Source organism: Schistocerca gregaria, chromosome 1, assembly GCF_023897955.1.
Source record: "Schistocerca gregaria isolate iqSchGreg1 chromosome 1, iqSchGreg1.2, whole genome shotgun sequence".
NCBI lineage: Eukaryota > Metazoa > Arthropoda > Insecta > Orthoptera > Acrididae > Schistocerca > Schistocerca gregaria.
This window is the reverse complement of record NC_064920.1, coordinates 1,017,254,919-1,017,282,661: the sequence shown is the minus strand read 5'-3', so window position 1 is coordinate 1,017,282,661 and position 27,743 is coordinate 1,017,254,919. Positions and strand designations below refer to the sequence as shown.

Below are 27,743 nucleotides of genomic sequence, written 5' to 3'. Positions count from 1 at the left end.
GAAAGACTAATTGAGTTCTGTAACAAGTTTCAGCTAGTAATAGCGAATACCCCGTTCAAGAATCACAAGAGGAGGAGGTATACTTGGAAAAGGCCGGGTGATACGGGAAGATTTCAATTAGATTACATCATGGTCAGAGAGAGATTCTGAAATCAGATACTGTATTGTAAGGCGTATCCGGGAGCAGATATAGACTCAGATCACAATATAGTAGTGATGGAGAGCAGTCTGAAGTTCAAGACATTAGTCAGGAAGAATCAATACGCCAAGAAGTGGGATACGGAAGTTCTAAGGAATGACGAGATACGTTTGAAGTTCTCTAACGCTATAGATACAGCAATAAGGAATAGCGCAGTAGGCAACACAGTTGAAGAGGAATGGACGTCTCTAAAAAGGGCCATCACAGAAGTTGGGAAGGAAAACATAGGTACAAAGAAGGTAGCTGCGAAGAAACCATGAGTAACAGAAGAAATACTTCAGCTGATTGATGAAACGAGGAAGTACAAACATTTCTGAAATTTTCCCGGCGTATTTGTTCTTCTAATAATTTCCGGGTATGCAGCCGGATCCCGTCGACATTCTGCCACGATATTTCGGCCCAGAGACGTCCGGCCATCATCAGGTGAGTACACAACTACTGAAGAGCCCAGGTGCAGTCGCGGTATTTATACCGATTCTCGCGCACGTGTTGACATGCGCGGCATAGCCGAGTTGTATGTGCTGCCCTCGGTGGTGAAAGTAAAAGATCATCTAGTCATTGAGTATCGAATGACGCTGTCTATTCCGCTGTGAATGTATAATTTTAATAACCGCGACTGCACCTGGGCTCTTCAGTAGTTGTGTACTCACCTGATGATGGCCGGACGTCTCTGGGCCGAAATATCGTGGCAGAATGTCGACGGGATCCGGCTGCATACCCGGAAATTATTAGAAGTACAAACATGTTCCGGGAAAATCAGGAACACAGAAATACAAGTCGCTGAGTAATGAAATAAATAGGAAGTGCAGGGAAGCTAAGACGAAATGGCTGCAGGAAAAATGTGAAGACATTGAAAAAGATATGATAGTCGGAAGGACAGACTCTGCATACAGGAAAGTCAAAACAACCTTTGGTGACATTAAAAATATCAACGGTGGTAACATTAAGAGTGCAACGGGAATTCCACTGTTAAATGCAGAGGAGAGAGCAGATAGGTGGAAAGAATACATTGAAAGCCTCTATGAAGGTGAAGATTTGTCTGATGTGATAGAAGAAGAAGCAGGAGTCGATTTAGAAGAGATAGGGGATCCAGTATTAGAATCGGAATTTAAAAGAGCTTTGGAGGACTTACAGTCAAATAAGGCAGAAGGGATAGATAACATTCCATCAGAATTTCTAAAATCATTAGGGGAAGTGGCAACAAAACGACTATTCACGTTAGTGTGTAGAATATATGAGTCTGGCGACATACCATCTGACTTTCGGAAAAGCAGCATCCACACAATTCCGAAGACAGCAAGAGCTGACAAGTGCGAGTATTATCGCACAATCAGCTTAACAGCTCATGCATCGAAGCTGCTTACAAGAATAATATACAGAAGAATGGAAAAGAAAATTGAGAATGCGCTAGGTGACGATCAGTTTGGCTTTAGGAAAAGTAAAGGCACGAGAGAGGCAATTCTGACGTTACGGCTAATAATGGAAGCAAGGCTAAAGAAAAATCAAGACACGCTCATAGGATTTGTCGACCTGGAAAAAGCGTTCGACAATATAAAATGGTGCAAGCTGTTCAAGATTCTGAAAAGAAGTAGGGGTAGGCTATAGGGAGAGACGGGTCATATACAATATGTACAACAACCAAGAGGGAATAATAAGAGTGGATGATCAAGAACGAAGTGCTCGTATTAAGAAGGGAGTAAGACAAGGCTGTAGCCTTTCGCCCCTACTCTTCAATCTGTACATCGAGGAAGCAATGATGGGAATATAAGAATGGTTCAGGAGTGGAATTAAAATACAAGGTGAAAGGATATCAATGATACGATTCGTTGATGACATTGCTATCCTGAGTGAAAGTGAAGAAGAATTAAATGATCTACTGAACGGAATGAACAGTCTAATGAGTACACAGTACGGTTTGAGAGTAAATCGGAGAAAGACGAAGGTAATGAGAAGTAGTAGAAATGAGAACAGCGAGAAACTTAACATCAGGATTGATGGTCACGAAGTCAATGAAGTTAAGGAATTCTGCTACCTAGGCAGTAAAATAACCAATGACGGACGGAGCTAGGAGGACATCAAAAGCAGACTCGCTATGGCGAAAAAGGCATTTCTGGCCAAGAGAAGTCTTCTAATATCAAATACCGACCTTAATTTGAGGAAGAAATTTCTGAGGATGTACGTCTGGAGTACAGCATTGTATGGTAGTGAAACATGGACTGTGGGAAAACCGGAACAAAAGAGAATCGAAGCATTTGAGATGTGGTGCTATAGACGAATGTTGAAAATTAGGTGGACTGATAAGGTAAGGAATGAGGAGGTTCTACGCAGAATCTGAGAGGAAAGGAATATGTGGAAAACACTGATAAGGAGAAGGGACAGGATGATAGGACATCTGCTAAGACATGAGAGAATGACTTCCATGGTACTAGAGGGAGCTGTAGAGCGCGAAAACTGTAGAGGAAGACAGAGATTGGAATACGTCAAGCAAATAATTGAGGACGTAGGTTGCAAGTGCTACTCTGAGTTGAAGAGGTTAGGACAGGAAAGGAATTCGTGGCGGGCCGCATCAAACCAGTCAGTAGACTGATGACCAAAAAAAAATGGTAGGTCCTGTATAAAATATATTACTAGGGAAAATTCTCTGAAATCATTTTTCAATTTATTAAAATCAAGAAAGTTCAAAGATGTCACTGAAAAACTACATCTTACAAAAACTGTTATTAACCTTAACTAAATAGATGGAATGAGGCAGTGAACTTCACAAGTTTAGTGGCAGACTGGCATCATTCCATCTTCCCCTTTCAGCGACTCTGTGGCGATTATACGTCAAATAATAGGCGCGTTAATGTGGGGCTGGGGAGGGCACTGATGGCGGAGGGCATGGATCACATCTCAGTGGTGCCAGTTGGGTCTATCACTAGATGGGGTTTCACTAGGCATGGCCTGCACCTCAATAGGTATGGGAAGGGGTGGCTGGCTAAGCTTATAGGTGACAGTGTAGTGGGTGGTGGTGGTGGTGGTAGTGGTATCACTCATGGGAAAATTCCTATAGTAGTTAGTTTTAGCGCTGCACCTTTTTTAAGACTGAAGTCAGCTGATAAGTATACCTGCTTAAAGGAAGTGCCTCTAACTAAGGGCTCACCTCCAGAGGATGTAATGTTTCCAAGTAGAGAAAAAATTAGCATATTTCATCAAAATATAAGAGGTATTAGAGATAAAGTTAGTGAACTGCTAATATATGTTAACTCTGAAATTACTGGTATATCAGAGCACCACTTAATTTGATAATACAGAGACCTCCTTTACCAAGCTACAGATTAGCTGGCTGTTTCTCAAGGAGTTCCTTGCAGGGTGGGGCAGTGGTTCTGTACGTAAAAAACAGTATTTCATTTTTAGTCCATAAACGTATCACGACACTGCACTGAACAGATATTTGAAAGTTGTGCAGCACTGGTTGAATTTAGTGAAACTAAACTTCTAATTGCTGTTGTTTATAGGTCCCCTAACTCCGACTTCAGAGCATTTTTGCTTAAGCTAGAGAGGGTTCTTGATTCATTTTGTAGGAAGTACCAGAAAGTAGTTCTATGTGGTGACTTCAATATTAATTTTGTATATGATTGTGCAAGAAAAAGGATGTTGGTAGATCTCCTAAATTCATATGATCTGATGCAAACTGTGTTTTTTCCAGCTAGGGTGCAGGGGAACAGTAGCACAGTTATAGACAATATTTTTATTCATTCTTCATTACTAGATGGGCATTCTGTTACTAAAAGGGTGAATGGCCTTTCAGACCATGATGCACAAATTTTAACACTTAAAGGTTTTTGTGCTCAAACCAGTGTCGTATTTAATTACAAACTACTTAGGAAAGTTAATCCAACAGCAATAGAGAGTTTTTCAAAACTTGTCAAGGAACAATAGTGGCAGGATATTTATAGAACCAATAACATAGATGATAATTGCAATGCCTTCCTTAACACATTTCTCATGCTCTTTGAGAGTTGCTTCCCATTAGAACATTCTAAACGGGGTACTAGCAGTAATGGACAGCCCGGTTGGCTGACTAGTGGGATAAGGATATCACGTAGAACAAAGCGGGAATTATATCAAAATGTTAGAAGTAGTCACAATCAAGCTACAGTAGCCCATCACAAACAGTATTGTAAGGTGCTTCAAAATGTTATTAGCAAGGCAAAAAGCATGTGGTATGCAAATAGATTAGCTAATTCACAGGATAAAATTAAAGCCATATGGTCAGTTGTGAAGGAAGTGTCTGGTCAGCAGCACAAGGTTGACGATATAAAGTCAGTTTGCAGTAATAATATTTCTGTTACTGATAAGTCAGATATATGTACAGTATTTAACAACCATTTTCTGAGCATTGATGGTGAATTAAATAAAAATTTAGTATCTACAGGAAATCATATAAATTTCTTAGCAAATGCCTTTCCGATATTGACGTCTGATATACTCCTCTGTGATACAGACAAGAGGGAGATTGAGTCAATAATTAAATCACTGAAGACTAAGAACTCTCATGGTTATGACGGACTGTCTAGCAGAATATTTATGTACTGTGCTGCACATGTTAGCCCTTTATTTAGCCATATTTGTAATTTTTCTTTTAGGAATGGTTAGTTTCCTGAACAATTAAAGTACTCAGTAGTACAGTCGCTTTATAAAAAGGGAGAAAGGGATAATGTAGATAATTTTAGACCTATTTCTATGCCATCAGTGTTTGCAAAAGTTTTCGAAAAGGCTGTGTATGTAAAGTTAATTGATCATTTTCTATCACACGATTTGCTATCAAATTTACAGTTCGGCTTTAGAAGTCGTTTGACAACTGAAAACGCTATATTCTCTTTCCTCTGTGAGGTACTGGATGGGCTAAACAAAAAGTTTGTAACGCTAGGAGTATTTTTTGATTTAACAAAGGCATTTGACTGTGTTGATCACACAATATTGCTCCAGAAGTTGGACCATTACGGAATAAGGGGAGTAGCACACAATTGGTTCACCTCTTACTTTAGCAACAGGCAGCATGTTGATAACGGCTGTGATGTGGGATCTGAGTGGGGTACTGTCAAGTGGGGGGTACCCCAGGGATCAGTGTTGGGGCCGCTCCTGTTCCTTATTTATATAAATGATATGCCCTCTAGTATTATGGGTAACTCTAAAATATTTCTGTTTGCTGATGACACTAGCTTGGTAGTAAAGGATGTTGTGTGCAACATTGACTCGGTTTCAAGTAGAGCACTACATGACCTCAGTTCATGGCTTGTAGAAAATAAACTAACGTTAAATCACAGTAAGGCTCAGATTTTACAGTTCCTAACACACAATTCAACAAAACCTCACGTTTTAATCTCACAGAACGGGCATATGATTAGTGAAACTGAACAGTTCAAATTTCTAGGTGTTCAGATAGATAGTAAGCTGCCGTGGAAAGCCCACGTTCTGGATCTTGTTCAAAGACTTAATACTGCCATTTTCACTATTCGAACGGTATCGAAAGTGAGTGATATTTCGACACGTAAATTAGTCTACTTTGCTTATTTTCATTCACTTATGTCGTATGGTGTTATGTTTTGGGGTAACTCTTCCCATTCTAGAAGGATATTTTTGGCTCAGAAACGGGCGGTACGGGCAATAAGTGGTGTGAGTTCACGAACCTCTTGTTGACCTCTGTTCACGAGTCCGGGTATTTTGACATTGGCCTCTCAATATGTATATTCCTTAATGTCGTTTCTTGTTATCAATATTAGTTTATTTCCAACAATAAGCAGCTTTCACTCGGTTAATACTCGGCAGAAACCAAACCTCCATTTGGATCGGACTTCCTTAAGTCTTGTGCAAAAAGGTGTGCAGTATATTGCTGCATCCATTTTCAATAACCTGCCACTCTAATTCAAAAATCTTAGCAGTAATCCACGTGCTTTCAAATTGAAACTCAAGAGTTTCATCATGGGTCACTCCTTCTATTCTGTCGAGGAGTTCCTTGAAAAATTAAGATGATTCTCATTGTATTGCTGATAGCGTTTGCTTAAACTTATGGACTGATTTTCTTTCAGGTTCATGAACATTGATTTTTAGCTGTTATTACTTTTTATGTTGTAAGTTCATGTACTGACACGTTCCATGACCTTGGAGATTTGGTCCTACGAAACTTGACATTTAAATAAAATAAAATAAAATAAAATCATAGCAATAAACATTTTCCTCCAACGTCTAAATGCATTCATGTTCAGAAAAAACAACAGAACACCTTGAACAAGTAAGTATAAATCGTAGATATTCGCAGGACATGTACATTAGTGTGTTCTGCAGAGATTAGCATTTGAACCATGCCGGCCCCTGGTTCAAGGTCATGAAAATGGTTCAAATGGCTCTGAGCACCATGAGACTCAACTTCTGAGTTCATCAGTCCCCTAGAACTTAGAACTACTTAAACCTAACTAACTTAAGAACATCACACACAGCCATGCCCGAGGCAGGATTCGAACATGCGACCGTAGCGGTCCCGCGGTTCCAGACTGTAGCGCCTAGAACCGCACGGCCACTCCGGCCGGCCAAGGTCATCATCGATATTGAGATGCAACACCACCTACCGGTAAAATTTCCCTCCGGATTTCATTGTCGCTGTATGCTGAAGGTAATGGATCAGTATCCAGAAAGAGATTTTCACTCTGCAGCAGAGTGTGCGCCTGATATGAAACTTCCTGGCAGATTAATACTGTGTGCTGGACCGAGACTCGACCTCGGGACCTCTGCCTTTCGCGGTCAAGTGCTCTACCAACTGAACTACCCAAACACGACTCACGTCCCGTCCTCACAGCTTCAATTCTGCCAGTACCTCTGTCCTACCTTCCAAACTTCTGAGAAGCTCTTGTGTTAACCTTGCAGAACTAACACTCCCGGAAGAAAGTATATTGCGGAGACATGGTTTAGTTTCAATGTATTTGAGTATACGTGCTGGATGCCTCGCAGACGTATGCTCGAACTATACCGTGAAAGAGTGAGTTTGAAAGATGACTCATAATTCGCATGAGAAAATGTGATGCATCCATCGGGAAAACTGCTGCTCGTGTAAAAGACGAAGTGTTTTGGCAGTACAATGGGTGTGTGCAGAATGGTTCACGGAAGGCCGTAGTTCATGACGAGATGGGTCAGGTCGTACCATCCAAACCACGTCCCGAGAAGGTGAACACCTCATCCGAATGGCACTGCAGGACAGATCTGAATCTTCCTCGCCTTTGGCGCAACAGTGGAACAATATAACGCATCGTAAACTATCAGGGGTGACAGTCCGTCGCCGCTTTTTACGGTGTGGGTTATGTGCGCGTCGTCCACTTCTTGACGAATGTGCAGAAACATGCTAGACAGAAATGGTGTGTAGATGGACGCCACTGGGGACAGGTATGGCATCAGATAGTGTTTTCGGAAGAATCCACATTCTGTTTGTTTGAAAACGATGACAGCGTTTCGGCTCACCGCAGATAGGCTGGGAAGCAGACAGTGACTGCGTTCGCACAAGACATAAAGCGTTAACTCAAGACCTTATGGTGCCGTGGATGGTATTGGCTACAACCACGAATCACAACTGGTCCGTGTACAGGGAACCGTGACCAGTTTGACATACTTGAATGACATCCTACGACCCGTAACCATACCCTTTCTGCGCAACACCGGAGATGTCATTTTTCAGCAAAACAATGCACGACTATATGCTGCTGCACGAACACGTGCCTTCTTGGTGTCAAATGAAGTCAGTCTTTAGCCTTGGCCCGCCAGATCACCAGACTTGTCACCAATCGAAAATGTGTGGGATATGGTGAAACGACGGGTCCAGCGCTACCACCCAACGCCGACGATCATGATGAACTTTGGAACAAGGTAAACGCAGCATGGAGGGCAATACCACAGGACGCCATTTGCGCGTTACACGCATCATTGCCATAACGCACGGAACGAGTTATCAGGGTCCATGGAAGACCCTATGCCTACTAGGCAACAGGGCATGTGCTGCACAGAGGTGACTGGAAGGCTAATCATTTCTGCAGAACATAATAATGTACTTGTCCTGTGAATATGAACGTTCTACCTCTAGTAGTTCAAGGATGTTCTGTTTTTTTTCTGAACATGAGCGTCTATCTTGGAACACCATAAGTATTCACAGTTGTTTCCGAAGCACACAGCCTCACGCACTGCCATCCATAGACTGCTACTGCTCGACTCTTTTAACAACAAATAACGTCTTTGGCCTACTCAGTGCAGTTCTCTTTCACACGTTAACAAAGATGTTTACATATATATTTCATTTTTATCACACACTCTACTGCAAGTTTTACTAGTGGAAAATCAACAGGCTCAGGCCGTAGCTGCTTAGGTTTTTCATTGTGTCTCCGAAATTGACAGTGGATGAGTGAAAACTTGCAACCTGGCCCGATGAATCACGTTTCTTGTTACACAAGCTCAATGGCCAGCTCCTGAGTTATCAGTGTGTATATTAAAATCTCGGTCTTCTCCTACAGTTTGGGCTCCTTACAACAACCTCTAGTACCACGGAAGTGTTTCCATAATGTTTTGACGGGAGACTCCATCCTAAAATTTAACCATTCTTCTGCTTGTTCTAGTTCTAAACTCGCGTCCATCAAGTAACGATGTAGCTTCTGAGAAACACTTGTGTGATGTCCTCCATTGTCTCTTCCGAAACACTGCGACGTGCACTGTCAGAATGTTTCGGAACACTTCCAGCTGACAGAAACGTACGATACCACACCTTAATTGTTTTTACATCTGATGAATCACATCGACACAACGTACGATAATCTACTTGTGCAGTAATCGGCAGTTGTGTTTCTACAAACCACACTAACGCCTGCGCACGCAGCTGTGGAGTCCCCATTTTTAATTCATGCGATCGCGCTCTCCTCTGTTGGCAATAGTTGGCAGGTCTAATGTAGGAATATAAATTCTATCAGTTCTCTAGTATATGGTACAAATGAATCATCGTATATAATGTGTTTCTTTTCCTGGACATTCAAATTGTTGGAGATTTCAAAGGGATGCCCTGTATTTCTTCAACCACCAAGGTTAAAACCAGCACCCTTCGACAGCTGAGATCACACAAAACGTCCCACACGTTTTCAAGGCGAGCGCTCCGTTCGTCCACTGATCACGCATCTATCGAATCCTCGCAGAGGCGCCGTGGCGGCAAAAAAAAGCCTTTGTTTGCGTGATCGCAGTCTGGATTATCGGGCGCGTGCTCTGCGTGTTGATTCCTGGCGAAGTAAATCAGACGGAGAAGGAGGGCGGCGGGTTCCTCCAATCAGAGGCGGATTACGGCGGCCGGCAGCCGGCAGTCGGCGCACGTTCCACCCCCGCAGATAATGAACCGCTTCACCAGATGCGCGCAGACACTTGCTTTGTGCCGGCGCGTCCTTGCCGCCGCCCGTTCACAAAGGAGACGGCTTATTAACGTCACGCCGCGACGCGACGACGAATGCACTGCCTCCCCAGCGCCTCCGTCTCACTTTGTGTCTTCCGCATCAAAAGTAACTTTTCTTTCGTGCCCTCGTTGCCATAGCTGTTCTCCAATTTACCGCAGTGTGTATCGGTAATAATGTTCAAGTAATCGAAATCTTTTACTCCTTCTTTCTTTTGTTCTTTCGAATCAAAGTACACTACTGGCCATTTAAATTGCTACACCAAGAAGAAATGCAGATGATAAACGGGTATTCATTGGACAAATATATTAATACTAGAACTGACATGTGATAACATTTTCACACAATTTGGGTACATAGATCCCGAGAAGTCAGTACCCAGAACAACCAACCCTGGCCGTAATAATGGCCTTGATACGCCTTGGCATTGAGTCAAACAGAGCTTGGATGGAGTGCACAGGTACAGCTGTCCATCGAAGTTCAACACAATACCACAGTTCATCAAGAGTAGTGACTGGCGTATTGTAACGAGCCAGTTGCTCGGCCACCATTGACTAGACGTTTTCAATTGCTGATAGATCTGGAGAATGTGTTGGCCAGGGCAGCAGTCGAACATTTTCTGTATCCAGAAAGGCCCGAACAGGACCTGCAACATACGTTCGTGCATTATCCTGCTGAAATGTAGCCTTTCGCAGGGATCGAATGCAGGGTAGAGCCACGGGTCGTAACACATCTGAAATGTAACGCCCACAGTTCAAAGTGCCGTCAGTGCGGACAAGAGGTGGCCGAGACGTGTAACCAATGGCACCCCATACCATCACGCCGGGTGATACGTCAGTATGGCGATGACGAATACACGCTTCCATTGTGCGTTCACCGCGATGTCGCCAACACGAATGGGACCATCATGATGCTGTAAACAGAACCTGGATTCATCCGAAAAAATGACGTTTTGACATTCGTGCACCCAGGTTCGTCCTTGAGAACACCATCGCAGGCTCTCCTGCCTGTGATGGAGCGTCAAGGGTAACCGGAGCCATGGTCTCCGAGGTGATAGTCCATGCAGCTGCAATCGTCGTCGAACTGTTCGTGCAGATGGTTCTTGTCTTCCAAGCGTCCGCATCTGTTGACTCAGAGATCGAGACGTGGCTGCACGATCCGTTACCGCCATGCGGATAAGATGCTTGTCATCTCGACTGCTAGTAATACGAGGCCGTTGTGATCCAGCACGGCGTTCCGTATTACCCTCCTCAACCCGCCGATTCTACACTCCTGGAAATTGAAATAAGAACACCGTGAATTCATTGTCCCAGGAAGGGGAAACTTTATTGACACATTCCTGGGGTCAGATACATCACATGATCAAACTGACAGAACCACAGGCACATAGAAACAGGCAACAGAGCATGCACAATGTCGGCACTAGTACAGTGTATATCCACCTTTCGCAGCAATGCAGGCTGCTATTCTCCCATGGAGACGATCGTAGAGATGCTGGATGTAGTCCTGTGGAAAGGCTTGCCATGCCATTTCCACCTGGCGCCTCAGTTGGACCAGCGTTCGTGCTGGACATGCAGACCGCGTGAGACGACGCTTCATCCAGTCTCAAACATGCTCAATGGGGGACAGATCCGGAGATCTTGCTGGCCAGGGTAGTTAACTTACACCTTCTAGGCACGTTGGGTGGCACGGGATACATGCGGACGTGCAATGTCCTGTTGGAACAGCAAGTTCCCTTGCCGGTCTAGGAATGGTAGAACGATGGGTTCGATGACGGTTTGGATGTACCGTGCACTATTCAGTGTCCCCTCGACGATCACCAGAGATGTACGGCCAGTGTAGGAGATCGCTCCCCACACCATGATGCCGGGTGTTGGCCCTGTGTGCCTCGGTCGTATGCAGTCCTGATTGTGGCGCTCACCTGCACGGCGCCAAACACGCATACGACCACCATTGGCACCAAGGCAGAAGCGACTCTCATCGCTGAAGACGACACGTCTCCATTCGTCCCTCCATTCACGCCTGTCGCGACACCACTGGAGGCGGGCTGCACGATGTTGGGGCATGAGCGGAAGACGGCCTAACGGAGTGCGGGACCGTAGCCCAGCTTCATGGAGACGGTTGCGAATGGTCCTCGCCGATACCCCAGGAGCAACAGTGTCCCTAATTTGCTGGGAAGTGGCGGTGCGGTCCCCTACGGCACTGTGTAGGATCCTACGGTCTTGGCGTGCATCCGTGCGTCGCTGCGGTCCGGTCCCAGGTCGACGGGCATGTGCACCTTCCGCCGACCACTGGCGACAACATCGATGTACTGTGGAGACCTCACGCCCCACGGGTTGAGCAATTCGGCAGTACGTCCACCCGGCCTCCCACATGCCCACTATACTCCCTCGCTCAAAGTCCGTCAACTGCACATACGCTTCACGTCCACGCTGTCGCGGCATGCTACCAGTGTTAAAGACTGCGATGGAGCTCCATATGCCACGGCAAACTGGCTGACACTGACGGCGGCGGTGCACAAAAGCTGCGCAGCTAGCGCCATTCGACGGCCAACACCGCGGTTCCTGGTGCGTCCGCTGTGCCGTGCGTGTGATCATTGCTTGTACAGCCCTCTCGCAGTGTCCGGAGCAAGTATGGTGGGTCTGACACACCGGTGTCAATGTGTTCTTTTTTCCATTTCCAGGAGTGTATATTCTGCTAACAGTCATTGGATCTCTACCGACACGAGCACCAATATCGCGAAACGATAAACCGCAATCGCGATGGCTACAATGCGACCTTTATCAAAGCCGGAAACGTGATGGAACGCATTTCTCCTCCTTACATGAGGCATCACAACAACGTTTCACCAGGCAACGCCGGTCAACTGCCATTTGTGTATGAAAAATCGGTTGGAAACTTTCCTCATGTCAGCACGTTGTAGGTGTCGCCACCGGCGCCAACCTTGAGTGAATGCTCTGAATAGCTAATCATTTGCATATCACAGCATCTTCTTCCTGTCGGTTAAATTTCGCGTCTGTAACACATCTTCGTGGTGTAGCAATTTTAATGGCCAGTAGTGTACTTTTGATGGTTAGTACCCAAATCACAACATTACTTTTGTGAAATACATGAAATATGTCCACAGTTGCGCATATGGACGAACATCAGCAGTTCAGAAGTACGATGCGATGTTCATTGGGACATGCAGCCATGTATGAGTGCATATCGTATATACATAATGAACCGTTGGTTGATTGGTTTGGCGGAGGGGACCAAACATCGAAGTCATCGGTCCCATCGGCTTAGGGAAGGATGGAGAAGGAAGTCGGCAGTGCCCTTTCAGAGGAACCATACCGGCATTGTCCATTGTGCTAACCAGCTCGCAACTTCACTCGGTCATAATGAATGTATGAGTGCAGGTTATAGAGATATGGTTGACGACTTATAGAAGTCTGCGTCTGATCGTGAGTCCTGCTCGGACAGCCTAAAGGTAACGCGGCCGCTAACGATAAGCGAGAAATCCGGGTTCGAGCACCAGTCCGGCAGGCCCGCCCAGTTAGATGAGCGGTCTCACGCACGGCTTTGCGGAGTGGGAAGGAGCACCTGGTCCCCTTGTGTCGAGGTCCGGTCAGCCGGCCAGTCTGTGGATGGTTTTTAGGCGGTTTCCCATCTGCCTCGGCGAATGCAGGCTGGTTCCCCTTATTCCGCCTCAGCTGCACTATGTCGGTGATTGCTGCGCAACCAAGTTCCCCACACCACCACTACTGTGCCACGACGACATAGGGGTTACACTCGTCTGGTGTGAGACAGTGCGCCATCTTCAGGCTGTTTTTGATGCGATACAGGTTGATATGATCCCCATACATACCACATCTGTTGCCATCATTATTGGACACACAGATAATGTGTCAGCACTCCAACCATCAACTGGCAGTTGGCAGTTGATGGTTGGAGTGCTGAAACATTTTCTGCGTATCCAGTAATACTCGGAACTCATGTGATATACATGGGGATCATATCAACCTGTATAGCACCAAAAACAGCCTGAAGAGGACGCACCGAAGCGTTGAAACTGGTAGCCACAAAATAAAATAAAATCATAAGGACGGCTGTAGGTGTTTTTGTTTACTTGTCACGATAGTAAACGGCCGTCGTCCCAGATACCTCCTGCTAAAAGTATAGACATACAAAAGCGTATAAACTAACTTGATCCACATCATTTCGATAAATGAATCTTTCCAATTTTACATGGAACATCTAACTAACTAACGGTCTAACTACCTAACAAGCAGAAATTTTGTAGCTGTGACCTCGCAGATGACTTTTTAGTCGTATATATCGTCCTTATAAAGCTGTAATATTTCGAAAGAAATCATCACTTTATCAATGGACTTCTCTTTTCTTTTCGGGTCCTACAGCGCCCTACTACATACTGTGGCGTGAGGCTTTCCATGTTTACTGCAGAGATGTACCTCCAAACAAATATGTAATTGATTCCACACATTTTTTTTTTTTTTTACAAAGCTTTATGACAACCTCTCGTATGTCATCTTCAACGGGTCTCGCTTCATTTCCGTAAAATATCATAAAAATATTATTGCTTATTATCAGTTTTTAGCCTAAGACCTATAACACAAGCATTTCAATTTATTGTGACTGCCACATGAAACTGCATTCATTTTTAAACAAGGGATTACACAGATTAGTTTGCTTTTACAGGTTTTATATTTCGACAGCATGCCATCTGCAAGGTAGTCGTAAAATATGTTCTTTGTACGAACTTTTAAAATTTTCCGTATTTTTAGGCTGGAGATTTTAGTGTGTTACAAGGTGGCTGGTTTATGCTATCTATTCCAGTGATCAGCCAGCCGCAGGTGTCTACTGTCTTCTTTTAATACTTTCCACGGTTTTTACCTTGTATTGGAATTGACAATGTGATTTTCGTTGCTTTCTGTGTAACTGAGTGTGTTCAAGTTTTTTATGTCTTTCTTGTCGTTTTTATTCACAATTCTCATTTTATTATACTCCTCCACACTTGCCTCATTTTGATTTATTACGGCCGATAAAGATGTTACTGTCGTGCTCCCTCAAAATGTCATCATCATCTTCGTTCAAAGAGTAATTGTTTTTGTATACTTTCCCCCAGAATAAAAGTAATGGATATTCTGTACTTCACTAATCCACCGTATTACGCATCCTTGATGCACTTCTTTTGTGACTTTAACGAACTGAAATCTTATTTTAATACCTTACTGGCCGCTCTAACGTCAGATGTAATGTGTATCAGCTATTATGATTGCTTTACATACTATCTAGTACGTTTGTTGAGTATGGCAGACCTCCAAACGACCTTCTAAAGGCAGGGCAACACCACTCTTGGTCCACTGCCTTCCACTTCATTTCTGTTTCCTCTGCGGGTACAGTTCGTAATTTGATGCGACTATATGAACTATACACTTGCTTTTTACACATTTTTCACTTCACTCTCACCTGGTTTTTTAGATTTTCAAACACAAACCGAAATTTAGAGAAACGTATGTAGCATGCATACCGCCAACAAAAGTGACAATTTTTGGTTTCTCACGAAAAAATGCGTGTGAAGTACCCCAACATGCAAGAAAAATATAATGGGGTTTACTGCCAACAATACTTACTTGAAATTTAAGAAACGCTTATACTATTTCACTACAAATTTTATAGAATTAACTAGCGAAGAAAGCCGACGTTGCGCTGGTTCTTATTTATAGCTGTGCGTTCATTGTCTGGGCTTGTGCTAACGTTTATGATGTATCTCCTAGCCACGTGTCGTACAACAACATAGTTTTGCAGTTATATTCAGTAGTATACATGCATACGTCTGTAAAACGTGTAACGATTAGAATCAGTAGTTAAGAAGTAATAATTACAACGTTAAGCGTTATTCCGTACTTTTATTGCATGAACAGCGATAAAATAGTAAGCTACAATCATTTATGGTTTCATTATTTTGTAGGGGATTGTCAGCGAAAAAAATTTCTAAAAGGTTTGAAATTATGTGTAAAGTTTGTTGCAAGTCGCTAAGTGGTCATATTCTCAAAATGGATAAATGAAGTCTGGAGCTACGCTTCTTTTTCACCCACACCCCCACCCCTTTGAGAGGTGGGTGGTTCTTACCCCCACAGCAATTGTCGCCTGACAGTGGTTTAGAAGGAGATAAGGAACACACTCACACACACACACACACACACACACACACACACACACACACACACACACACTCACACAGTGACGCACACACAGAGTGACGTACACACACATGAACGCGTTTACATTTTCGTAATATGTGTGGATTCTTGTAAGTCAAGTTTCCTCAGCTATTTCATGTTTCACCTGTGTTACTGTTCTTGCTGGTGTGCGATATGCTGCGGCTCACTCGTTCGTCGTGATGTGTTGGTACTGTACGGCGTTACACCTGAACACCTTGTGCGAGTTTGTGTGGTGCAGGAGCTGCAGTAAAGGACTTTTTTAGTTACGTGGCGTATTTCAAAACTTATGCTCACTCAATAATTATGTACTTTACAACTCCACAAAATATTATTAACTTTTGTTAATGAAGATAATTGTTTTCCAGTTCAGTAAAATAGGACACTCGGATTCCTTGTAGCACTTGTGATAGGACCCTGTCTAGATTAATGACTAAGGATAAAATGCGGTGGCTCAGCACATAGTTTACAGGACACAAACGTATTGCTGAAAACGAAGCCACACAACTGGTCCATGCAATTATACAGCGCTCAACTGACAATTTGAGATAAAGGAGGTGGCAGCGTTGAACCCCTGTGTTATTAAAAAAAAAAGTGGTAAAAATATCCATGGCTCCTGTGTCTAACAACCTATGTCCAGAAAGAAAGAAAATACAACACGAAATAAAACAGGTCGTCACTGTACTATCCTCCGATTCACTGTTTTCACACATTAATAAATCTAATTACTAACTTCAATAATTAGACTGATCTTTAAGAAAGCAGTATGGTTGGAAGAAACCAGGTACATCTCAAAACACAAATCGTTCTTGACTGAATTATTGTTTATCAATAAAAAAAGAATTTAAAATGAGTGCATAGTTACAATAATTGATTCCTAGAGGCCAATTTAAAGCACTTAGCAGCGCAGCAGTTATCAACTGACAACGTTTCCATCGAACGTCTTGCCATCTTCTTCCTTTACGTCTTGCCTCATTATTTTGATTTTTGTCCTCAACTAGGCATTTTCCGGTGATGACTTCTCGGCTGGGGAAGGGCTTTTACACATCTCGATGTATGCGGAGTCTGTCCCACGCCATACCGATGCGAAGCGACTCCTCTCTCCACCTCCCATGCACAAAGGCATCAGAATACCCACAGTCCAGCTCGCGTTTATACAATTTCTGTGGCCATATTTAAAATGTAATGAAGTTCTACGCCCCTCATGCAAATTACGTACATATACACACCGTGATTTTGCATCCTTACTAACAATTATCGGATTCAGAACGAAAATTAATAACGTAAGTCACAAACATATTTTATGTATCGATACATAGTTAAGTATTCCCTATATGAAGGAAAAAAGACTAGATGCTGCTCCTTTTAGTTCTATAAAAGCTCCACAGTTTTCACTACAAGTGCGGCTACGGCCGCAGGTTCGAATCCTGCCTCGTCCATGGATGTGTTTGATATCCTTGGGTTAGTTAGGTTTAAGTAGTTCTAAGTCTAGGGGACTGATGACCACAGATGCTTAGTGCTTAGAGCCATTTGAACCTTTTGAACAACCAGTGCGGATCAACAGAAACTCATTTCGTCCACGCGCTAAGCACCTACAATCTGGCCGTTACTGCAATGCGCTGTTGTCGTAGATCATGGCCATCCTATTTCTGTCGTTCACGCCGAAGGCCGGTGCGTGTTCTGATAATCTCTCAGTCACGTGACACGCCTAACCGCTCTGGTCACCATTACGACAGGAGCATAGTCTTTACCAAGTCAGCAGCTACCCCTCGTTCAGCTGCTCAATAGTGAGTCTACTGTGCGACAGAGCTAATTACTAAGTTAGTTTCATATTAAGTTAGTTTTGTGTATTATGACTCATCTGTATGATTAATCACAATTGAGTGAAACGAGTCAGTTTACATTAAAATTACACATTCGTATGTAAATATGGTTGCATGCTGACCATTTAAAAGCTTTTATTTTTTGAATTAGAGATATAAATTACTAATTCCTGTGCACCGCTTTTTACATAGAAATTGTTCTACATAAGAGTGGGAATTGTCAAGGAGAAACTTTTACCGTTTCTGTTCAGATTTAACTTTGCTATCTGACAAGCGTTTTACTGTACATCATTGGGTACATGATTAAAAAAATTTGGTGACAACTTTGTACACCCACTTCTTGTGCTAAAGACAGTCTACGAGTGGAGTAATTAATGTCATTTCTTCTTCAGTCGATGTAGCCACGTACGTCGTGGTTCATTTTTAACTATAGTGAGTTATTTACAACAAACTTCATGAGGGAATATGTATATCATGTAGCAGAAGTGAAAATGCTTAATTCCTTAACCACATGTCTACTACATGAGCGTGAGAGAGTACCACATTTTATTCTTACAGGACCTTCAAGAGAAACTGTAACTTCCATTTTTAGAGAAGAGTTGCCCAAGAATATTATTCCATGCAATATTATTGAATGAAAATATGCAAAATATATTAATTTATTGATTTGTGTCTTCCCAAGGTTTACAGTTATTCGGAGATTAAATGTGGCTGGAGGTTTTTAGGACATCAAAAAATGTGTTTTTCCAATTTAAAATCTGATCAATATGAACACCTTTGGTTCTGATGCTCCTACCCTAGGTATTATATATTCAGTATGAAACAGAGAGCGATACTACTTGCAGAAAACCGCTTAATAGTATTTTTAAGATCGCTATTTACGATTTATTCTGTTGCTTTGTGTGTTTGGACTCATTACAGTACTACTGTCATCTGCGAAAAGAACTAAAGGTAATTCTGCTTGTTGTACTATTCGTGTGTTTGAATTCATTATAAAACTCGTGTCATCAGTTGGTTCAAATGGTTCAAATGGCTCTGAGCACTATGGGACTTAACATCTGAGGTCATCAGTCCCCTAGACTTAGAATTATTTAAACCTAACTAACCTAAGAACATCACACACATCCATGCCCGAGGCAGGATTCGAACCTGCAACCGTAGCGGTTAGATAGAAGGTCGTTTACATTTGTGAAAGACATTAGTGGACCTAAGAGTGAGCATTGTTGAACCCCATTAGTGGTTCCCCCTCCACACCCCACCCCCAGTCAGAAGAATATCCCCTTCTTACTTATGTTAAATTACTATGTACAACTTTCTAGTCTTCTGGTTAGAGGTGACGTTATACGCTGATTGGCTGCACAATCAGTTCCTTAAAGCCACAGTTAATCTTGGAAGATACTGTGATTAATGCAGTTACATGCCTTAGAGAGGTCACAGAAAATATCAAATGGGGTTTTTGTTATTTAATGCCTCAAAAATTATTGGGAAGATGTCATCCGTTGTTCCCTAGAGACTTCCTAAGAATCTGCGGAAAGTTATCCTCATCGCCATTACTATCAAAAGATCATCCCTTTGCTCTGAAAATAGTCTCTTTCGTTTTGTACTGTCATCATCATTTCTTGATAATTTTGTCGTTTTGTTGTTTCCGTTATACCTTCGACTACTTTCCTTTTCGGCCTCCCCTTGCTTTTCTTTCCAAAACATTTGTGTGCTAAAATGGTATTGAGTCTAAATAAATGTCCGAGAAGGTTTTTATGTAATTGCTGTGAGGGTACTCATTGGTCTCTTGATAAAAGAGAATCTTCTCGAGCATAGCTACAATTTCTTGACGAATGATACATCGGAAGTTGTTTATTGTACATTACTTTGTTCCATACACTCTCTCTTTGAGATACCTCCATAAAAGGTAGTTGCAAACAGATAGTTTTGAAACTAGGGTAAACACAGCTAAAGTATTATACTGAATTGATTGACCAACTGATACAGTTTAACAGTTGTTTACATGTAGATGTGAAAACTATTAAAATGTAAATTCGAATGGAAAGTCCACTAGTCAGCATTAGCTGTATTTATGTAAGTCAATTAGAGGCTCACACAACCGATTTACTTAACCGTCTCGGCACCAGATGGCAGCCACTGCACACGCCCGGCACGCACTAGACACCTCGTATTTTCTGTTGTTAGCTGCTACGGTTACTACTATGTTGGAGACAAACACGCATAAGTGTTTCGGCTTCCGGGCCAAGCAGATAAGCCCACAGGAAAGTATTTCAATAGGTAAAGTAACGACAGTTCACGATTTTAACACAGACAGGCCATTCATCAATGACGATGGTTTTTATCAATTAAAGAAGACTGAGAACTTTGCCAGCCACGTCAGTTGTTACTCTGAGGCATTGTGTAATAACTCTCAATACCATACGACATATACTACATACACAGTAAAATGCAACTTAAAAGTCGTGAAACCGGTTGTTCTTTTCTAATCCTCTTAAATAAATATAGCTACAGCGGACTATTGGACTTTTCATTCAGCTTAATATTTTAACACCTACATGTAAACACCTGCTATACTGTATGAACTGGTCAATTAATTATGTATAGTTTCAAACGGATAAATCGAACAAGCGTGGGTGGGGAGGTCGAGGGAGAGGGGGAGGTAAAGAGAAGGGGAGAGGGAGGCCGGCGGCGCAGTATCGTCATTGCATCATCTTGCGGTTCGTTTTTAGTTCGGGATAGGCGAACTTACTCAGTTCCGACGTGTCATGGAAACGTCGCTCTCACTGGAACGAAACGCTCCCCGAAACACTATGGATCGGCGGGAGTCACCGCAGCGGACTGTGACCTTAGAACAATGGCGACGCCATCAGTGCAGCTGTTGTGGTTTATCTGTGGCAAAGTTCTGTTCATTCAAGTGAAAATGTTCACTGGTACTTATCGCCATTAGGGCATTGTCATCTTAGCGAAGATTCCCTCCCGGGACGAGGTTGCATTGTGTTACAGCCGCAGCCTTCAAACTCCTGCACAGTCATTATCTAGTAGGGATGGAACAGCAACTAACTGCGAACTTTGCACCGTAGAGGCAGACTTGACATCTGTGAAGCTTGTGCTTGCCGCCGCATAGCGCTCTCAAGAGTCGCCCACTTCAGCACTTCCAAGTTTTCAAGAGCTCATATGCTTCGTGTAGGGCCAGATACTTTCCTGTTATTTATGACATTTCCTGTGACTGAATGACTCAACCCACCGGACTCAGGTAACGCTCCATATCACGCAGTATTGCAGAGCGGCCTGTCCCCTACAGATTCAACGCTTCAATTATTCACTAGCTGATTATCCAATATTCCACGTTTTCGGTGGCCAGGGTCGTACTTTTCCTGATATCTACTGATTTATTCACAAAGTTTCTCGGACCTATTGTCTGCCATGAAGCGACGTGTGATGTGGTTCAAGCTGGAAAAGCTGCTTAAAAGACCGGCTGCATTGCACGCGTCAGCAGAGCGCATTAAGTACACTATCTCCTGCTGAAAAGAGAGTTCGTATTGTCAGGTCCGAATAAAGTTACGGAATGAAAATAAGTCTTGGCTAAAATTTATATACTGTATAATCCTAGGCTCTCATGCTACTGAAACTCAAACACGACAGCTCGAGAAGAGAGAGAGAAAATCTCTCCCGCTTCCAGAGCATGCAGATATTCTCCTCTCTAATCGGCTGGAATATACTATAGCCAATCAGCTTCACAGATTTTTGCAGACAGTATTCCCTTCTTGTCTAATTGTCAATTCCAAATTCAGTCGTATTTCAAACTTTGTATTTTCTGAAAAAACATCTTTAGAACAACTCCATCTTTACTTGTCTTAAGGACAGAAGTAAAGATTTCTTTTCTAATATACTTCAGCTGGCTACTTTATAATAAACACGTCATGATGTTACTTACTACACAATTACACACTGTGACTCTTACTCTTATTCACCATTAATTATCAACATATATCAAAATTCATAGCATAAAAAATAAAAATAACAATATTACACTACTGAATACAGCAATTACTCGTCGGAACTAAATAAATTACTTTACGTGTATTTTCATGACACTCCATCTTTACTTGTCTTAAATTTAGAATTAAAAATTTTGTTTCTAATATACCTAAACTGTCTACTTTACAGTCATATCATCCCACATACGTGCGTCTCGCGGTGGTCTCGCGGTTCTAGGCGCTCAGTCCGGAACCGCGCGACTGCTACGGTCGCAGGTTCGAATCCTGCCTCCGGCATGGATGTGTGTGATGTCCTTAGGTTAGTTAGGTTTAATTAGTTCTAAGTTCTAGGCGACTGATGACCACAGATGTTAAGTCGCATAGTGCTCAGAGCCATTTGAACCATTTGAACGTGCGTCTATATCTACTAAGTCTCCCAGCTTTAACACAGCATATGGTATCTGGCTCTCCACGTTTGGCACAAATTTCTGTGTGGGTTAGTTTTCTCCTTTCTGCTGTGGTTCTGTCATGAATTCCTTCAAATACGTGTCCCAAAATTTTCCTTTGAGTGATGTTATAACATGTTTGATAAGGGCTTTATATTGAAGACAAGTTTGTTATGTCCATCAGTTCAAAAAAGAACTTCTTGGTTCTATCGGTTCTAATTTCCAATCCTGTTTCAAATTCGATACCGTATACTATTGTAGTGAGTGCATTAGTCTATCGTTCGTTTTTTCATGAGTTTATGATATCATCTACCTACGCCACTATGTTAAACATGTGTCCTAGTATTATGCCAATTGATTTTCGTGATGATCTGCTCTCTAACGAGGATGAATGAACTGTGATTTGTTTTCAAAGAATATTCTTAAGAATTTATTTTATTTACTAGCGATTCATCAACAACATTAACACATTTAATCACACTATGTAAGCATGGAAGTAGTTGCCAGGGAGTAATTGATGAAATCATAACCAAATTCCTTTTAACAAATGGAAATGTTATTCACTTTAACAGTGCTTAAAAGCACTTTTTTTTAAGAAACAGATTTAAAATTGTAATCAGAAAGCAGCAGCTCAATTTCAAAGTTACAATTTATTCAGAGGCAGAAAGAAATAAGTTTCGACTGTATGAGCTTTCGGGCAGAGAACCTTGCCACTCCTTTTTGACACGACCGTAGTTACAACCGCTCACAACAGCATCTGAAAGACTACACTGGTGCAAATCTGCAACACACCAGATAACTTTAAACTAAGAGTTTTAACAATTTACACAAGCACACAAACTATGAAACCGCCCCCCCCCCCCCGTAGGAGGGATGGAAATGGTACAAAACACTAACAATTAAAATATTAACCTTGCCACCAAAAGTGCAACTTGATTTTAACTTCTAAGAAAAGTCCTACCGTGAAAGTCTGGCAACTTTATATACTAAAATGATCATTTACATAAAAGCCCATGAAATGCAATAAAATTCTACATGGTTGGCCAAACAATAGTTAAGATGCTCTACAGTACACAGATACCGCCTCTCAAGATCATAGGCAATAATATCAAAGTTTGCAAAGATCAAAACATATTTCAGGTATTAGGCCGTTACACTCCAAGCAATAAATTCGTTAACACACCAAATCCGACCAAGATGACAGAGGCAGGTACTAACGTACGGTAGATTGATAGGGAGATTACCGAACTACCCGAACCGCAGGTTGCTCTAACCCACCTCTACTCCACAAGGGAAAAACGTACCACCCAATTTATAAACAACAACCTTCCCGCGGGTGGGCATTGGCACAGCGGCGCCACCGCCAGAAACGGAGTGCGACTGCTTCACACTACGCGCTGCAGCGAGCTCTTCAAAACAGCAATTTTTTGCCACGGCTCACTGAAAAGCAGTGGTCAGAAAACTTTTCCGTTACTGAGTCCAGGAGTAACAAAAAAAATTTTGAGAGGCTCTATTCCAAATTTAAATATAAAATTGGTGTTTTCATTGCACGTTTTTACCAGATGAATCTCTGTGGGATTCTCATTTCTTTCATTGTCACCCATAGATAGTGTCTTTTAGACCTGAGCGTACTCATATTTCGGTTCATACGGGTTCTGTAAAATAAAAATGTCATCCAACGTTTATCTGTTTTATCTAAAACTACGTTGTGCGTCATTAACAATTTCTTCCATATATGATCGTAGTCACAATAGGAATATGTTTGTAACTATTTTGTGTGCAGAACTGAATAGTTAAATGGTTGGTGAAGACAGATGGATCTTCTGTTCAGTATAGTGAGTGATCTAAAATATCTTTCCAGTTTTCTGGAATTTATTTTCCTTTCCAGTCTTTGACAGTCTATGAATTCTTCCAAATACAAATACATTCCTTATTTTTCAAATATCAGCTAGTATTCAGACGTTGACTGTCGCTTCATTATTTCCTACCTTCCTGCATACTTTGTTTAACTGCTTGTAGAGAGGTTCTAGCATTTAAACAATTTGGAACTTTATGTCACGGTTGTGTATTAACACCGCCCTTATCACTGACAACTTATTGATGCCTGAAGCTGTTTGTTATCAATCCGATCCCCTCTTTTAGTCAATTTGAGCCAAAAATTTCCTTTCCAGCCAATTCGATTCAGTTCCTTTTCATTAGTTATCCGATTTTGCCATCCAGTCATCAACTTTCCTTTGCAGCACCACATTTCAAAAGCTTCTATACACTTCCTGTCTGAACTTTATATCGTCCACGTATCTGTTCTGCATAAAGATACACTCATTACAAATGCTTTCAGGAATTCCTTTCTAACATTTAAATTTATGTTCGATATTTTTCATAAATTCGTTTCCCACTATTGCTAGTCTTCACTTTAAATTCTTTCTACTTCGACCATCTTCAACTATTTTACTGCCCAAATAACAAAACTCAGCTACTACTTTTACAGTTTCATTTCCTAATCTCATATCTCAGGATCTCATGGTTTAATTGGACTACATTTAGTTATCCTTGTTTTTACTTTTGTTACTGTTTGTCTTAAATATCTTTTTAAGTTACTATCAGTTCGATTCCTATGATCTTCCAGATCCCTTTACTGTCTCTGGCAAACTTACAAAGTCATCAGCAGAGCTTGAAGTTTTTATTTCTTCTCACTGGCCTGTAAGTACCTTTCAAATTTTATCTTTGTTTCCGATACTGCTTCCTGTACATGTAAATTACATAACCAAAAGGATAGGCTACAACACTGTCTTACTCCCTTCTTTCCTTTTACAAGCCGTAGATCAATCTTCCCTACTTGTATTTTATCATTGTTTTCTTCACATCTTCAAATAGTGTCTTCCAGCCAACATTGAATGGAAATTAGTAGCCGCTTACTGCAGAGCAGATACCGTTGGCCTCGGGTTGTCTGCTGGCCGACCATAGCGCGTCTGACGGGAGTCCGAAGTTACTGGTTGTTACGTGGTTGGTGCGGGGTCGCAAGTTGCGGAGACTGCCGGGAGCCCCTGGGAGGTAGGCCACCACCGCTACAGCGCAGGCTGAAGACGAAGCGCCTCTACGTCCCGGACAATAATCGCTGGTCTGTCGTCAGCTATGTAGGGCCTACAACCACTGACTGCATCTGCAGATACGCCCTGCATTTTGTTTTAGGTTTAGGAGCAAATATCGGTGGAAAACTATAAGTGCGCCCGTCAATAGCAGTAATTACTTACACAACTAGAGAGCCAGAGAGCAGTAAACAATGGCGCACTCATTTACAGTGTGTTTCTCCATTTGCGGTTAGGCATTCGATACAATTCCTTACTGTCACCCTAATGAACAAAGTACAAACTTACGGGCTCTCCGACCAATGTTTTCGTAGCATATAGCCCCTTCTTTATAACATTTCGATTCTTCCCAAAATTAGCAATTATACGAAGTGTAAATATTGCTATTAGTCGAGAATGGGGTAATTTAGCGCATATGTGGGAATTTTTAATAATGAACGTAACATTTTATCTTAAAAATTCTGAAATAGATTTCTAAACTTTTACCCAAGTTTTCAAAGCTTAATTCTGAAATAATACGATTTTTCGGCGTCTAATATTTGAATGAAACCACACACACACACACACACAATTTTTGCATGGCGGCATTTTACCCGAAAATACCGGGAAACATAACGCATTTAGTCTGAAACCCGTGTACGATACTCCTTGGCCGTCATGGTGCCTTGCACGATTTCCACAGGGCTCATGGATTCCCAGAGCATAATGGAGCCGCCGCCAGCTTGTCTCCGTCCCACAGTATAGACGTCAAGCAGTTGTTTCCCTGAAAGACGACGGATTGGCACCCTTCTATTAACATGATGAGGAAGGTAACGGGATTCATCAGAATATGCAACGCTCTGCCACTGCGCCAGAGTCCAATGCCAGCGGTCTCGTGCCCATTTCAGCAGCAGTTGCTGATGTCGTGGTGTTAAGATTGGCACTTGCAAGGGTCGTCGGCTCCGGAGGCCCACCATAAGGAGTATTCGGTGCTTTGTGTTTTCAGACACACTTTTATTCTGCCCAGTATTAAAGTCTGGTGTCAGTTCCGCCACAGTTATCCGCTTATCCTGTTTTACCAGTCTGCGCAGCCTACGACGCCCGACGTCTGTAATGAGGAGTGGCCGCCCAACCCCACAACGGCTGGACGTGGTTTCACCTTGGTTTGTTGAAGACACTCACCACAACACTCCTCGAAACTCAACAAGTCGTGCACTTTCCGAAATGCTCCTGCTGAGTCTCTGGGCCCTCGCAGTCTGCCCTTCCCCTTCTAAAAACTAAAGCACGCTCACTGATACTACATCACCACGTGTGTGTCTGACCAGCAGTCATTCCTAGCCAGATGACCCCGCTATTGAATGGACGGGTTTATATCGATAGTAGGTCGGTGGGCATAATGTTCTGGCTGCTCAGTGTAAATTGGTATGTGTGGAACTGAACACGCTTTTCGCTCATTTGTGTGGTTGTCCTTTTATGGAAATCCACCGTGTATTTAGTTCTAGACATTGATGTTGTGTCTGTAACCAACTATAACACTCCTGTCATATACAAAAATTACGAACTCTGTTTGGCAAACGTTAAGTGGAAAGTCATTCACATACATAAGGAATAGATACGGACAGTAAATTGAACCTAGTGAGGTCTCATTCGTGACTTTTCTTTACTCAGTCTCTAAAATATCTTCACTTCTACAATCGTTTGAAATATTCAGACATACTTTTTGAATTCAAACCACATGTTTGTAGCACTAATTGCATTAAAACTAAAGTAAGAGCGCCACGATCTCCACAAACTAATGCCTTGCCCACACTGCCAAATAATATTTGATGTTGATTATTAAATGTCCAGGTTGTTTCGAAATTAACAGGGAAAATTGACACAGATGAAACTATAATCGGAGAAAAAAGCATTCGAATAAAGGCGAGTTCGCAAAGAATGCGTTTGCAAGATGCTTGTAGGTGCAAGTATGTTATTTCGAGCCATGATTGATGTCAGTATGAAGTAATGTCCTATCTAGTGCAAGCGTTTTTTAGTAAATCCCCAACTAACTTGATTCCGATTTAATCCATGGTCTACCTTAATAAAGGTTATACGTTGAGATTTTGTGTACAGTCATACCTGTTAAAAGAGACTTTCTAGTGTCCCCCTCACGCTTTTTTTACAATTCTAAACTCGTCTCTGCAGTGCGTTACAAATTCTTTCAAATATCTCCGGATCATTTCGTAAATCTTGCCACAGCTTTACAGTTCGCTGCTCCAGTACTACGACCGTTCAAGGGAAGTGCTGTACACTGCACTTTTGAGATAACACAGAAAAATCTCGAAGATTAAGGTTAAATAATCTTGGAGACCAAGGTGTAGGCCCTCCTCGACCTATCGATGTCGGAGCATATCTACGCGCTATCTATCGTGTTACTTCACATTCCCCAGTGAGGGGCAAGAGTGAAATCTGAGCCCATTTAGGTGGGACTTAGTGGAAAAGTTTGCTATGGAATACAGTTCTACTAACTAGGACACCAGACGCGCGGAATTATTTCACAAACGTTTGGAACACAGACTCATGA

General features: G+C 42.3%; 1 protein-coding gene across 4 annotated transcripts in view; it reads left to right on the top strand.

The window, feature by feature from the left end:
* Nucleotides 1-27,743, top strand: part of LOC126278936 (somatostatin receptor type 2-like) — a 1,529,331-nt gene that overhangs the window by 1,442,976 nt on the left and 58,612 nt on the right. The gene's annotated exons all lie outside the window — the stretch shown is intronic.